This window comes from Chelonia mydas, chromosome 4 (genome assembly GCF_015237465.2).
Source record: "Chelonia mydas isolate rCheMyd1 chromosome 4, rCheMyd1.pri.v2, whole genome shotgun sequence".
Taxonomy (NCBI): domain Eukaryota; kingdom Metazoa; phylum Chordata; order Testudines; family Cheloniidae; genus Chelonia; species Chelonia mydas.
Window position 1 is genome coordinate 114,715,192 of NC_057852.1, and position 12,213 is coordinate 114,727,404.

The 12,213-nt window shown below is 38.6% G+C and overlaps 1 protein-coding gene across 3 annotated transcripts in view; it reads left to right on the forward strand.

Annotated features, from left to right (window-relative positions):
• The window catches only part of SLC2A9 (solute carrier family 2 member 9), a 168,978-nt gene that overhangs the window by 38,113 nt on the left and 118,652 nt on the right, over positions 1–12,213 (forward strand). The gene's annotated exons all lie outside the window — the stretch shown is intronic.

Here is a 12,213-nt window from a genome sequence, read left to right on the forward strand (position 1 = left end):
TTTCAGCTTGGGAAAGAGGAGACTAAGGGGAGATGTGATAGAGGTATATAAAATCATGAGTGGTGTGGAGAAAGCAAATAAGGAAAAGTTATTTACTTGTTCCCATAATATAAGAACTAGAGGCCACCAAATGAAATTAATGGGCAGCAGGTTTAAAACAAATAAAAGGAAGTTCTTTTTCACACAGCGCACAGTCAACCTGTGGAACTCCTTGCCTGAGGAGGTTGTGAAGGCTAGGGCTATAGCAGGGTTTCAAAGAGAACTAGATAACCTCCATCAATTTAAGTCCATTAATGGCTATTAGCCAGGATGGGTAAGGAATGGTGTCCCTTACCTCTGTTTGTCAGAGCGTGGAGATGGATGGCAGGAGAGAGATCACTTGATCATTGCCTGTTAGGTTCACTCCCTCTGGGGCACCTGGCATTGGCCACTGTTGGTAGACAGGATACTGGACTGAATGGACCTTTGGTCTGACCCAGTATGGCCATTCTTATGCTCTTATTAATGAGGTGGAAGAGTGTGGCTTTAGGTAGTCAGTCATTTTGGATATGCAGAGTCATTGTGAAGAAAATAGTTACAAAAGAGGTTTCCAGTCTGACAACAGAAGATTAAACAGCCCAAGTGGCTGGAGTTAGGTTCCTTTTCTCCCTTTTCCTGATGGGAAATTGCTGGATTTTCCTAGTATTGTTTACATTGTTTGTTTATATTTCTTAAGATATGAAAAAGGTGCCTAGAGCTTTTCAATAACTGTTTTCTAAATGACTTCTAAAAATTTATATAAAACTGACAAAGAAGATACCATATGACCTTGAATAGAGTGACAATGTTTCTAATATACATCTTCTTACTGGGTGATTTTAACGTTGCTTGTAATGTAGCCCTACCCTATAGGTGGTTATGAATGGATCTTATTGTTAAGTATCAGAGGGGGTAGCCGTGTTAGTCTGTAGCCACAAAAACAACGAGGAGTCCTTTAAGGTGCCACCAGACTCCTCGTTGTTCTTGTTACTGCAAATCAAATTCTGCCACCTGCCAATGTCTTAATTTAATAACATCCTAATTGATGGTGTCATTGACTGTAAAATGTGGAGAACTTAAATGTGCAGGAATTTGCAAAAAACAAAGAAAGCCCCAATTAATAGTATCTTGATGAAACCTGCAAACCTCACCAAGGGTCATATCCTTAGTAGCTGGTTGTGCTAAATTATGGAAAACTAAATCCTTTGTTCAGTTAATCTAAGACAGGGGTCTCAAACATGTGGCCCAGGGGCCGCATGCAGCCCGCAGAGTTATTTCCTGCAGCCTGCCATAGGCGCCGAATCCACTGGCAGCCAAGCTCTCCTAACCCCCCATACCTCCCACCCTGAGCGTGCTGCATCCCCGCTCCTCTGCCTACCTCCCAGCACTTCCTGCCGCTGTTTGGCGACACTTCAGACTTTTCACGGGGGAGGAGCAGGGACGCGCTTGGGGAGGAGGCAGAGAAGAGGCGGGACTGGGGTGGGGATGGAGTTGGGGTGGGGACTTTGGGGAAAGGGTTGGAATGGGGGCGGGGAAGTGTTGGGAAGAGGCGGGGCAGGTGCGGGGCCAGGGGGAGAGGGGCTTTAACCAAGTAAATAAATGTGTGTTTTGTCATTTGAGTGAGGTGCATTACTGAGTGTTTATATTTTATTAAAACCCCTCTTCGCATTAGTTTTAAAAAAGTTAATACATTGACTTTTAATAGCATACTATATTACTCTTCATTTTTGACTATATTTTTGTAGTGTTGCAAGAAGAGGTTTCAGTGATGCGGCCCTTGAGCCAATATACTCGTCCTCATGGTGGTGGCCCTTGTGGTGATTTGAGTTAGAGATCCCTGATATAAGATCAACTGGCCTTGTTTACTCTCATAATTGTTTAAAATACTGACACACCACTTTTTATTGTTGCATGTTGGATTGTTAGTTTCTATCAGAAATAGTTGAAAGTAATATTTGTTACAAATTTAGCTCCTTTTTTTGTTCATGAATTCTTAACAAATGGATCCTGATTTCTTTGAAAGCATTTGTTATTCATAAGTATTCACTGAATAGTTTGAAAAAATAACCTTTAGACTATATCTTCGTACATTGTTCTATCTGCTCTTCATTTGTGTTGCATGGTTGGTCAGGTACATCAGAGGGCATTGTTTCTGTTCTCTGACTGGATGATTGGAATTTTTAAAATAAGGAAATAACAGATAGGAAATAACAGACATCCATTATGAACTTTCAGATCAATAATCATTAATATTCAAATATGTAAAAGTTTCAGGAATTTTAATGAAGTCAGTGGTTGTCTGAATACTTGTTGTAATGAAAAATAAGACTCCTACACATGGGAGTGAATAGAATATGGGCTTGGATTTGCCAATCAGATGTTTCAGTATTCCAGGAACTCTCTGTGGTATGTGGACTTGATCCAAAACCCAGTGAAATGAATAGGAGTCTTGATTAATGCCTTAATTGCCAGCCTCCTCTCTGGCAGAGTATGGCCCTGTCCTTTTAAGTGTGGAAATGCCAATGGACATTGGAACTGTGAAGGTGCAATATTTATAACTAATGTCGCTGTTACAGACTCTCACTGGTAAAACCTTTTCACTACATTGCATTTTACGTTCTCTGGGTTCTGTGGGTTGAGATGCTGGCTCAGAGTTAATGTAGCAGAGAAAGGGACTGAATCCTCACCTCAAAATAAATATAACATGCAGTATGCTTGTGCACCAAGGATTTTTCTAACTTTTACTGTTTGTGAGGGAGGTAACATCATACTCACAGCTTCATTCCTACATTCATGTCGGGCTATGTGGATTCATGCTGGTGGACACACTAGCCGTACTTCAGACATGTATGTATTTTCCCTTGTGCATTGCCTTGAGAGTTCTGATGCAAAGATTATATACATGGTGCATATGGAAGTGTAGAGTCTCTCTCCCTCTCTCTCCCTCTCCTGCACTGCTTTGGCCACCAGCATAGTAGCAATGCTCTTTCTGCCATTTTGTCCTTGTTGAATAGGATGAGGAACTGATGTTTCTGGTGTATTGCTGATACTATCACAACATTTTGGAGAAGCATTCTTAGCTATTTCTATGTCATATATTGGAATACAGACATCAATGTTGTAAGCAAACTAATTTTTTAGCAAGGGATATAACCATCAGAGGAGTGAAGTTCTGGAATAGCTTTCCAAAGGAAGCAGTGGGGGCAAAAGACCTATCTGGCTTCAAGATTAAACTCGATAAGTTCATGGAGGAGATGGTGTGATGGGATAACATGATTTTGGTAATTAATTGATCTTTAACTATTCATGGTAAATAGGCCCAATGGCTGGTGATGGGATGTTAGATGTGATGGGATCTGAGTTACTAAAGAGAATTCTTTCCTGGGTATCTGGCTGGTGAATCTTGCCCACGTGCTCAGGGTTCAGCTGATCGCCATATTTGGGGTCGGGAAGGAATTTTCCTCCAGAGCAGATTGGAAGAGGCCCTGGGGGCTTTTTCGCCTTCCTCTGTAGCATGGGGCACGGGTCACTTGCTGGAGGATTCTGTGCACCTTGAAGTCTTTAAATCATGATTTGAGGACTTCAGTAGCTCAGACATAGGTGAGAGGTTTATTGCAGGAGTGGGTGGGTGAGATTCTGTGGCCTGCATTGTGCAGGAGGTCAGACTAGATGATCATAATGGTCCCTTCTGACCGTAATATCTATGAGTCTATTGGAATGAATGCAAAGGCCATCACAGTAGCAGATTGTTGAGATTAAATACAGATATTTTTGGATTCTGACATGTTTTTACTGCCTTTGACTCTGAAGCTAGTTAAATGATAGTATTGAATCTATAGATGCTGTCCTCCTTGGAGTGTAATATTTTAAGAAAGCTTAATAGGTCTCTGGAAATCAAGTTAAACAGTCACACTGCTGGTTCTCTACTGTACCTGCTGTGTCAATGTCCCCCAGTTATTCCAAATCCCCTTTCCCCCCTTAATTTTGGATAAACACTAGTTTGAACTTCAAGGCTCTGATTCTGACCTCCTTTGCACAAATACAAATAATAAAGTCTACTATATCTCCATGGAAGCCAGTGGAGATACATGAGTGTAAAACCTTTTTTGAGACCAGAATTGGGCACAGAATATAATTACTTTAAAAAAAAAACTTTTCCACAGGTGATCTGCTTCTCTGTATCATCCCAGTTCCTATGTCGTAGTGTGCTAATTAGACCACCATCATGCTTCAGCCTTCTGTAACCTGAAGCCATTATTTCTTCAGGAAGCCAGAGCAATTGCAAATGTCAACTTATGCTGGCCCACAAGAATGTAATTGTGTTATCTTGAGTAACATGGGAGATATAATATTGCCACTGGCTCCAAAATTACTTAATTTTGAGCATTCTTGGCTTTTTTTAGCATGTGCAACTTTTAATATGTTCTTTTGAGGATAAGGCTATTTTTCATCCAGTTCGTTTTCCTCTCAGGACTGTTCCAGGCAGAATAAGTCCAAGCTTATAATGCTTCTCTTGGGGGACTTTTCCATGATCTAATACTGGTACATCCCATTGTCAGAAGGATTTCTCAAATGTTTTCGCTTTCTTAATTTTGTCCCATTGATCCGAGAGTTAGCTCTGTGAACAAACCGTTCCCATTGCTGGGGTATGCATGATATGTGTGAATTGTCTCTGTCTATACATTTCTCTTTCCTGGGTGGGTGGGTGGGTGGGAGAGAGAGAGAAAAGAAATATACACAGAAAGTCTGTGTACATATTTATAGGGAAGGATGCTAGAGCTGTCTATAAGTAAGGTTGCCTGACAGTTCCCATTATATGGCCCTGTTTTCAGTTACTTATAAGGTTGGCAAACTTTAATCATTTGCCCTGAAATTTCACATGCCAGGTGCCTGCTTCAAGCAATGTTTTTGCAAAAAAAATTCCAGCCATTTCAGAGAACAAGGCTAGGGAAAAATACGTTGTTTTGCCCATGTAAAAAAATTCTGATAATCTTTCTCTCTTCCCATTCCCTCCCCCCCCAGTGGCTCTTGACCCCATACTTTGGAAGCAGGGCTTGAAATTTGGCAGTTGGGTGGCCTTTGTGTCAGGGATGTGCTTTGTGCCATCCCTGAAAATATCCACCCAAATTTGGCCAATTTATAAGCCTTTTTTAAAAATTGCAGATCGCACACGCTCAGGAGAAACATCTTTGATTTCGGCGTTAAGAGTCCATCCTCCCTGAGCATGCTTGGCAATAGTAACTCAGGCACTCTAGTGCTAAGTGCTATAGAAAAGCCCAAGAGGAAATTAATCATGATAATTCTCTCTTCAGAGCAGAGGCTGCATAGTAAATAAAGTTTGGAGCTGCACACTGAACAATGAGAAAACAAAATATTGAATAGCTGCTCATTAAGTTAGCACCATCCATCCAATCTGCTGGATGAGGCAGGGGTCATGTGGAAAAAATGGTGTGTGATTGTGTAACTAAAGACTGTACCATAATGCAAGAGCCATATGCAAGGGCCATAATTAAAATTGCACAGATAACCGTAATTCTGCTATTTCCTAACCTTGAGTGTTTGGCTTAGCACCTTTTAATAATATTCTTTTAATATAATTTGTGTGTATATACTATATAATAAGCTGGAAAATCAAGTAAGTGTATGGTGATATTAATTTTTTTTTAAAAGGTTCTAACATAACTAAACCAGAAGGGATAGTTTAGTGGCCTAAGTGTAACACACTCACTAAGCATATCATGTCCCCCTTTACTGTCTGGTGCAAATAGATTTACACATACAGCTCAAAAAGTAGAAGCCTGTGCTTTTGTTGTTGGTGATCCTGGTTCAGTACACCATCAAATGTTTGGGAGGGACAACAATTGGCTAATGTCACTGTGCGTAGAGATCGTAAATCTTGCAACAGATCACTTCTGTCTAATGATACAGTATTTTATTTCTCATTTGTGTCTGTGCTTGTCATGAAGATGTTCCATATATATTCATCCTTTTCTCGTAAGGAATGACACACACACAGAATATGTAGTGCTAATCTGAAGTTCCATATAGAGGCTTTGGTGAGCTCAATAAAATTAGCTGTAATTTGCTTCCACAGTGTGACCTGAACACCAGTATGGAGTTAAAATTTTATTAAATAGACTTGGGAGTGCATTATTCCTTAGTTGTTCAGTTTTGTGTTTATCCATCTTTTTTTTTTTTTTTTTTTTAAATCTCTAATGAACCTTTACGCTATAAGGAAACCTGCTTGTTCTTTATGCTTTGGATGTACTGGAGAATCTCTTCTTTCAGCAATGTACATGAAATTTATGTGAGTCTCTCCCATTCACAGTTAAAATCTAAGTTACATATACATACCCCATGTATAGATGGGATAGACTCCGGGGAATTCAAATAAGAAGCGTGTATGCGTGTTTTCCCTTGCAACAGGAGTGGTCCATTCTTCTTTGATTCACACCTGCGTAAATGAGGAATAACCCCATTTTGGGAAACGGAATTACACCAGCACAGAACTAGAGTAGGCAAGAACGGCATCAGGCCTGGGTTTCAAATTGATTTTTTTAAATGTCAGCACACTAATTTTGCTGTGGCTATGTTGTGCTTTGCAGCTGTCACTGAAACAATAGGAGGAAATAAATTTTTTTGTTTGTTTTTCTTCTTTCTTTTTTTTTTTTTTTTTTTTTAAGAACAGTAAAGCTCCATCCAGTATTTGAGGAACTGGCAGCAGTCTTTGGCCAGGCCTGCACTAGAAACTTTTGCCAGAATAATAATGTTGGGTAGGGATGTGATTCTTTACGACATTCTGATACTGGCAAAAAGCCCTAGTGTAGATGCAGTTTATACTGGAAAAGAGTCCCTTTGCCAGTATGACATAGTTCATTCAAGGAACTAGTATAAACTATATTGGCAAATGAACTCTTTTTCTGGTGTAAGCTGCATCTCCCCTGGGGTAGTTTGCCAGTATAGCTATACCAGCAAAAACATTCTAGTGTAGACTAAGCCTTTGTGACCCGTGAAAAATATTCTGCATCAAATGGGATCTTAAATGGATTTTACTTAGGCATATATTTTATATCAAAATACCAAGAGAACGTTAGTAGTTCCCTTTCTAGACTTAATCTTTACTAGTCCCCAAGGAATGACATGATATTAGAAGTAGAAGATAATTGTTTTTAAAACCTTTTACATATGAACCTTTTGTATTTTGCTGGTTGCATTTTCTTATGCTTTTAAGTGCTGCTTCAGATGCACTGAAATATGTTGTATAGCCAGCTATTTCATAATTTTCTGTATCGTTGGGACAATAACCTGTCCCAAAAACTAAGCTACATTGCTTCTTAAAGCCTCATTGTTTGTTCGACTTCTAAAACTGCTCCTTCCTAAGACTTTGTGTACTTGACTCAGACGCAAAGGCTGCCTGGTAACTAATGATACGGTCTAAATTCAGTAAAGAAAGCTATAAAGAATTGTTCCCAGGCAGCCGCAGCCTGCAGGTGGAGACTAAGGAGAACATGATCTTGCTGAGATATGACAGCTGAAAGACTGTTAAATGTTACTGTGATAACATGAAGAGCAATCCATCCCTTTCTAGTGCTGTGAGTCGTGTGTGTGTAAATAAATATAAATCCTGTCATTGAAATACTTATGACAGTAGTCAAAGAGATTTCTCTGTGAGGGGAGTGTTCTGTTATTACTTTAGGATTAAAAGTTGTTAGGTTCCAATCCTGCGGTGGAACCTGCATGGATGGATTCCTGACCCTTCCTGAAGCCTCATTTAAGTCAGTGGGGCTCTGCACAGAAGTCTGTCTACATGGATGCATACTAATTACATGTGAATGTTACACTTTCAGATCAGAGTGCTGTTTTTTAAACGTGAGCATTTTATTAAAGCTTTTTGTTAGAATCCAACAAACACTTACAAGCAGGGTTGGATAAAACCCAGTGCTGGAGCATCTTTCATGAGCCCCAGTCTCTTCTAAGACCACACTCTACTCCCCAGAGCAAAGTCCCTTTGATCTCTTCAACACAATTTCAAACCTTAAAGGAACCATGTGCAGGAAAATAGAACCCTGGCATTCTATCCAGATCTTAAGTCAGAAAAAGTTACATTTACACTAATATACAGAGAGCTTCTGAGTGCTACACAAAGAACCATCATAGCCTCTCTCTACCCGTATTTAAAATAGTAAAGGCTGATAGAGTTAAACCAAGGCCCTAATTCAGCAAATTGCTTACACATGTACCTGACTTTAAGCACATAAATAATAGTCCCAATGACTTCAGTAGGATTACCTTCCTGAAGTAGGGCCTTAGCATTACAGTGAACATAAATCTCCAGCTATCAGCAAGACATTTAAATCCTGTGTCACTTAGAACAGTTAGTAGAATGAGTCAAAGAATAGTCTTGGGTGATAGTAAAGATTTTTAAAAAGCATTTTATAATAGGCTTAGAAATAAGATACCAGTAGAAAGTATAGGGTGAGATCTTGTGCTGTACCTCTAAGAAACAAAGCACAGAACTCACAGCCTGGGGTGATGAGTGGGGACTAAGGTGGCTTTAAGCTGTTTTTTGTGACCTCCTGTCCATTAAATCCACCATCAACTTTCAGCCTGCACCTCAGGGCTTACTTGATTAGGAATGGATTTAAGCAGGTACTTAGGCACTTTTCTGAACAGAGGGCCCAACTTTGTATAGCTGTGTCAGTGTTGCATTATGGGTGATCTTGCTGCTATGAATTGGTGCCCAACTCTACCCTTCTCAGATGTAAGAGAGTTGGATGAGGGGTAACAATTATTAACAGAGCACAGTTCCCTTTGAAGCACACTCTTAGGAGCTGCCTACTTTATTTATCTAGCTGTGATGTATATGATATACCTCTCCCAGTGGCACATAAGGCAGAGGATGTAGTTTTTCTTAAGCAATTTTCTTGTCATACAGCTACGCATTTCTACCTAATTATAAGCTGTGAGTTGCTGAGCTGGAACTCAGAAGCCACCCAGAACAAAAACTAAAGCACCCAATGGTCATGACCTGGCAACAGTGCGAGGCCCGGCCTGTCGGTTAGTGCATGTTGCTGTAGGATTTTAAATCAAGAATCGTGTGCATTTCTCTCTATATTAAATTTGTTTTTACAGCACTGGAATTGTACACAGGATTTTATAAAACCTAGTTTGAAAGGTTGCAGGGGTAAAACCACCAGTGGGAAGACTAACACAGCTTCTCTGCAACCAGCCCTTTGAGTGCTGGCTTTGTTTCAGGTAGCCACAAACACTAATAAATTACCCATGGTGCTTTGCTTAGTCTCATATGGTCTGTTCATAAATATCAGTATTCCCAAAGATTAGAAGTGAACATGTTTATTAATTTGAGGGTTTTTTTAAAAAAATTAGTAAGACTCTATCATGTTACAAAACCATCTGTATTTGCCTGTTACCTGTATGGAGTTCATTAATTAATTCAATAAGACATGACATTGCAGCAGTGAATCTCCACATTTGCAAATAAAAGCTCTGATTTTAAAAAAATATTTTAAAAATTGAATGTGCTGCAAGACTTGGTTCCACAGGGTTTAGGAGTAGTTCATGACGACCAATCCTGTGTAACGTGCTCAAATTCTGGTCCCAGTGCTGCATTCTTCAAGCCTAAAAAACTCGAATAGATTATTTGGCTGTGTGGGGACGGAGCCCTGTATATGAAATATGAACAAGCATTATGTTAGCACTGCTCATAGTGTCAGTGAGAAAGTAAAACTCTCTGATACTGATTTCTCTCTTGTTGGTACTAGAGCATCTGCTAATGCCTACAAGTCCTTTAATAAGTAGTGAGTCCTAAAAAATGTTTTGACCTGTGACTTCCTTTCACATACAGTGAAGATAACCACCCTCTATTCCATATGCCTGGGAATTTTTAGAATTTCAGTTACAAAGACAAGTAGCTTTCTCCCTGATGTATGTGTTTGCAATCTGCATACCAAAATTGAAGTAGACTGGGCATCCTGCACTAGCTAGCACACAGTTATTCTGTTGAGTGATGGGATATATTTTCTAATACTTTCCATAAGAGTGCATTTATTTCAAATATTTTTCATTTATACATTGGCTGTTGAAAATAGATCACTGCCCCCCAACACACGCACTGTTTTAGTATAATCCAGTAAGAAAGGACTAAATAAATGAAAGTTAACAGAAATGATGGAAATAATGCCGTAATCACTTGTGGAGTGCTGCATCTTTAAATGTGAAGTGAAGACCAGCTGTTACTTCAACAGGTTGAAAATTAGGTTCAGAATAACATCTATGAAATGCTAAGCAAATTAATTCTCTGTACCTTGCACAATATGACCTAATGAGTAGAGCTGGGTGAAATTTTTCATCCAAAACTATTTTTGTATGCGAAAAATGCAGATTCGGGAACACAAAAATATTTTGCAATTTTTTTATTGGTTTTTGTCAACTTGTTGGTGTTGGGGAGGCAAGGGAAACAAAAAAGGTCAAAACATTTTGACATTTTTGAAATGAAGCATTTCAATTTTTCAGTTCAAAATGACTGTTTTGATATTGCTTTCAGTTTAATTTTAAAAAAAATTGAAATTGCAACACATTTTGTTCTACCATATATATGGTAGAACAAAATGGAAAAAAAAGGTTTTGGTTAGACTTGAAATCAAAATTTTTTATGGAATTGCCAATAAATAATAAAAAAAGCATTATTCATACAGGTCTACTAGTGAGTAAAATGTCTAGGAATCTGGATGCTGCTGTTAATGTTGCATTTTGCATCCATCTTTCTGTCGTACTTCTGTAGAGCCTAATCCAAACCCTGCTGAAATCAGTAGAAAGACTTCCATTGAATTTAGTAAGTTTTGATTGAAAATTGTAATGTCACTGTCTCCAAAGTCTTGATTTTCCTTATGTTGGCAATAATCTTTATAGAAATTAACACTTTTTGGAAAGCTCAGGTTGGAGACGAATCAGAGAGCCAGGGCATCAGCAGGGGGAATATCGAGTCTACAAAAGAGAGTCTCTAATTTCAGCTACTATATCCAGTGCCTTAGGGGACTGTGGCAGAAGAGGAGGAGCAATTGCATGAAAGTCCTGCTCAGTCCCTGCATCATGGGACTAGAGCATGCTCTGTACATATGGAATATTTAGAGAATATAACTACCAAACTAACAAATCTCTGAGCACGTGCAAACTGAGATTTCCAGAATACCTTGCCGGTTTGTTTTGTTTTCTGAAAAAGAATTTTTTTCTCTGGTTCCAGAGAAGAACTTGAACAATTGCAAAGTGGTTTCAAGAAATGCACTGGGATGAAGTGAGAAATGTGAGATATAAGATATTCACAAAAGTCCCAAAACAAACAAACCAATGAGAGAGAGAAAAAAAAATGTTTTGAGTTGGTACGAGGAACCTGGATTTGGATAGTGTAAATCATGAGAGAAGTGAATGGAAACAGAATGTGAATTTGAAGTATTCTAGGGTCTGACTCAAAGCCCATTGAAATCAATGGAAAAGTTCACAGGTGCTTAATGCCAAGAATATTTCTTAACACATACACAAGAGGAAAACAACAAATTGCTCAATTTCCCTGTAGAAAGGGTCAAAAATCGTTAGCCTACAGGGGAAAACAGCAGACTTGTCAGGTCTGTATGAACTACAAAGTCAATGTGCATTAAAATGCATTGTTAGAAGGTGAGGGCACTTTTTTATTGCTTTAGATAAGGACTGTCTCTTTTTTTTTCTTTTTCTTTTTTTTCCTCCTTTTTGTAAATAAAAAGTAAAATTCCTCTATAGAGGAAACAAAGGAAGATCAATGTCTTGTACAGTAAAAATAGATTTTTATTGTACTGTGCTGGCCTGAAATTTATTATAAGGACTGAATTCATTCTCATGTATAGCTTTTCACAATAATAGTTTTAAAAGACGTATTTGGAGAAAAAAGTGAAAAACTGAAAAGCCATGGAGTATAGATTTAGTAAAGGTAAAGGTTTATTGCAAATAAGACTCCCTAGGCTGGCAGACCATTAATAATAATAATAATTAATTATCTACAAAAGTAATTTGTTTTTTTTTCTCCTTTGCACGGTGTCCTTGGCACTATGGAAAAAATGTACAAGAAATCTGAGACACTAATCAAGAGTCAAATTTTTATACATTACTTTCACAGACCTAATGTAACTTTAGAAAAATTTTATGTTA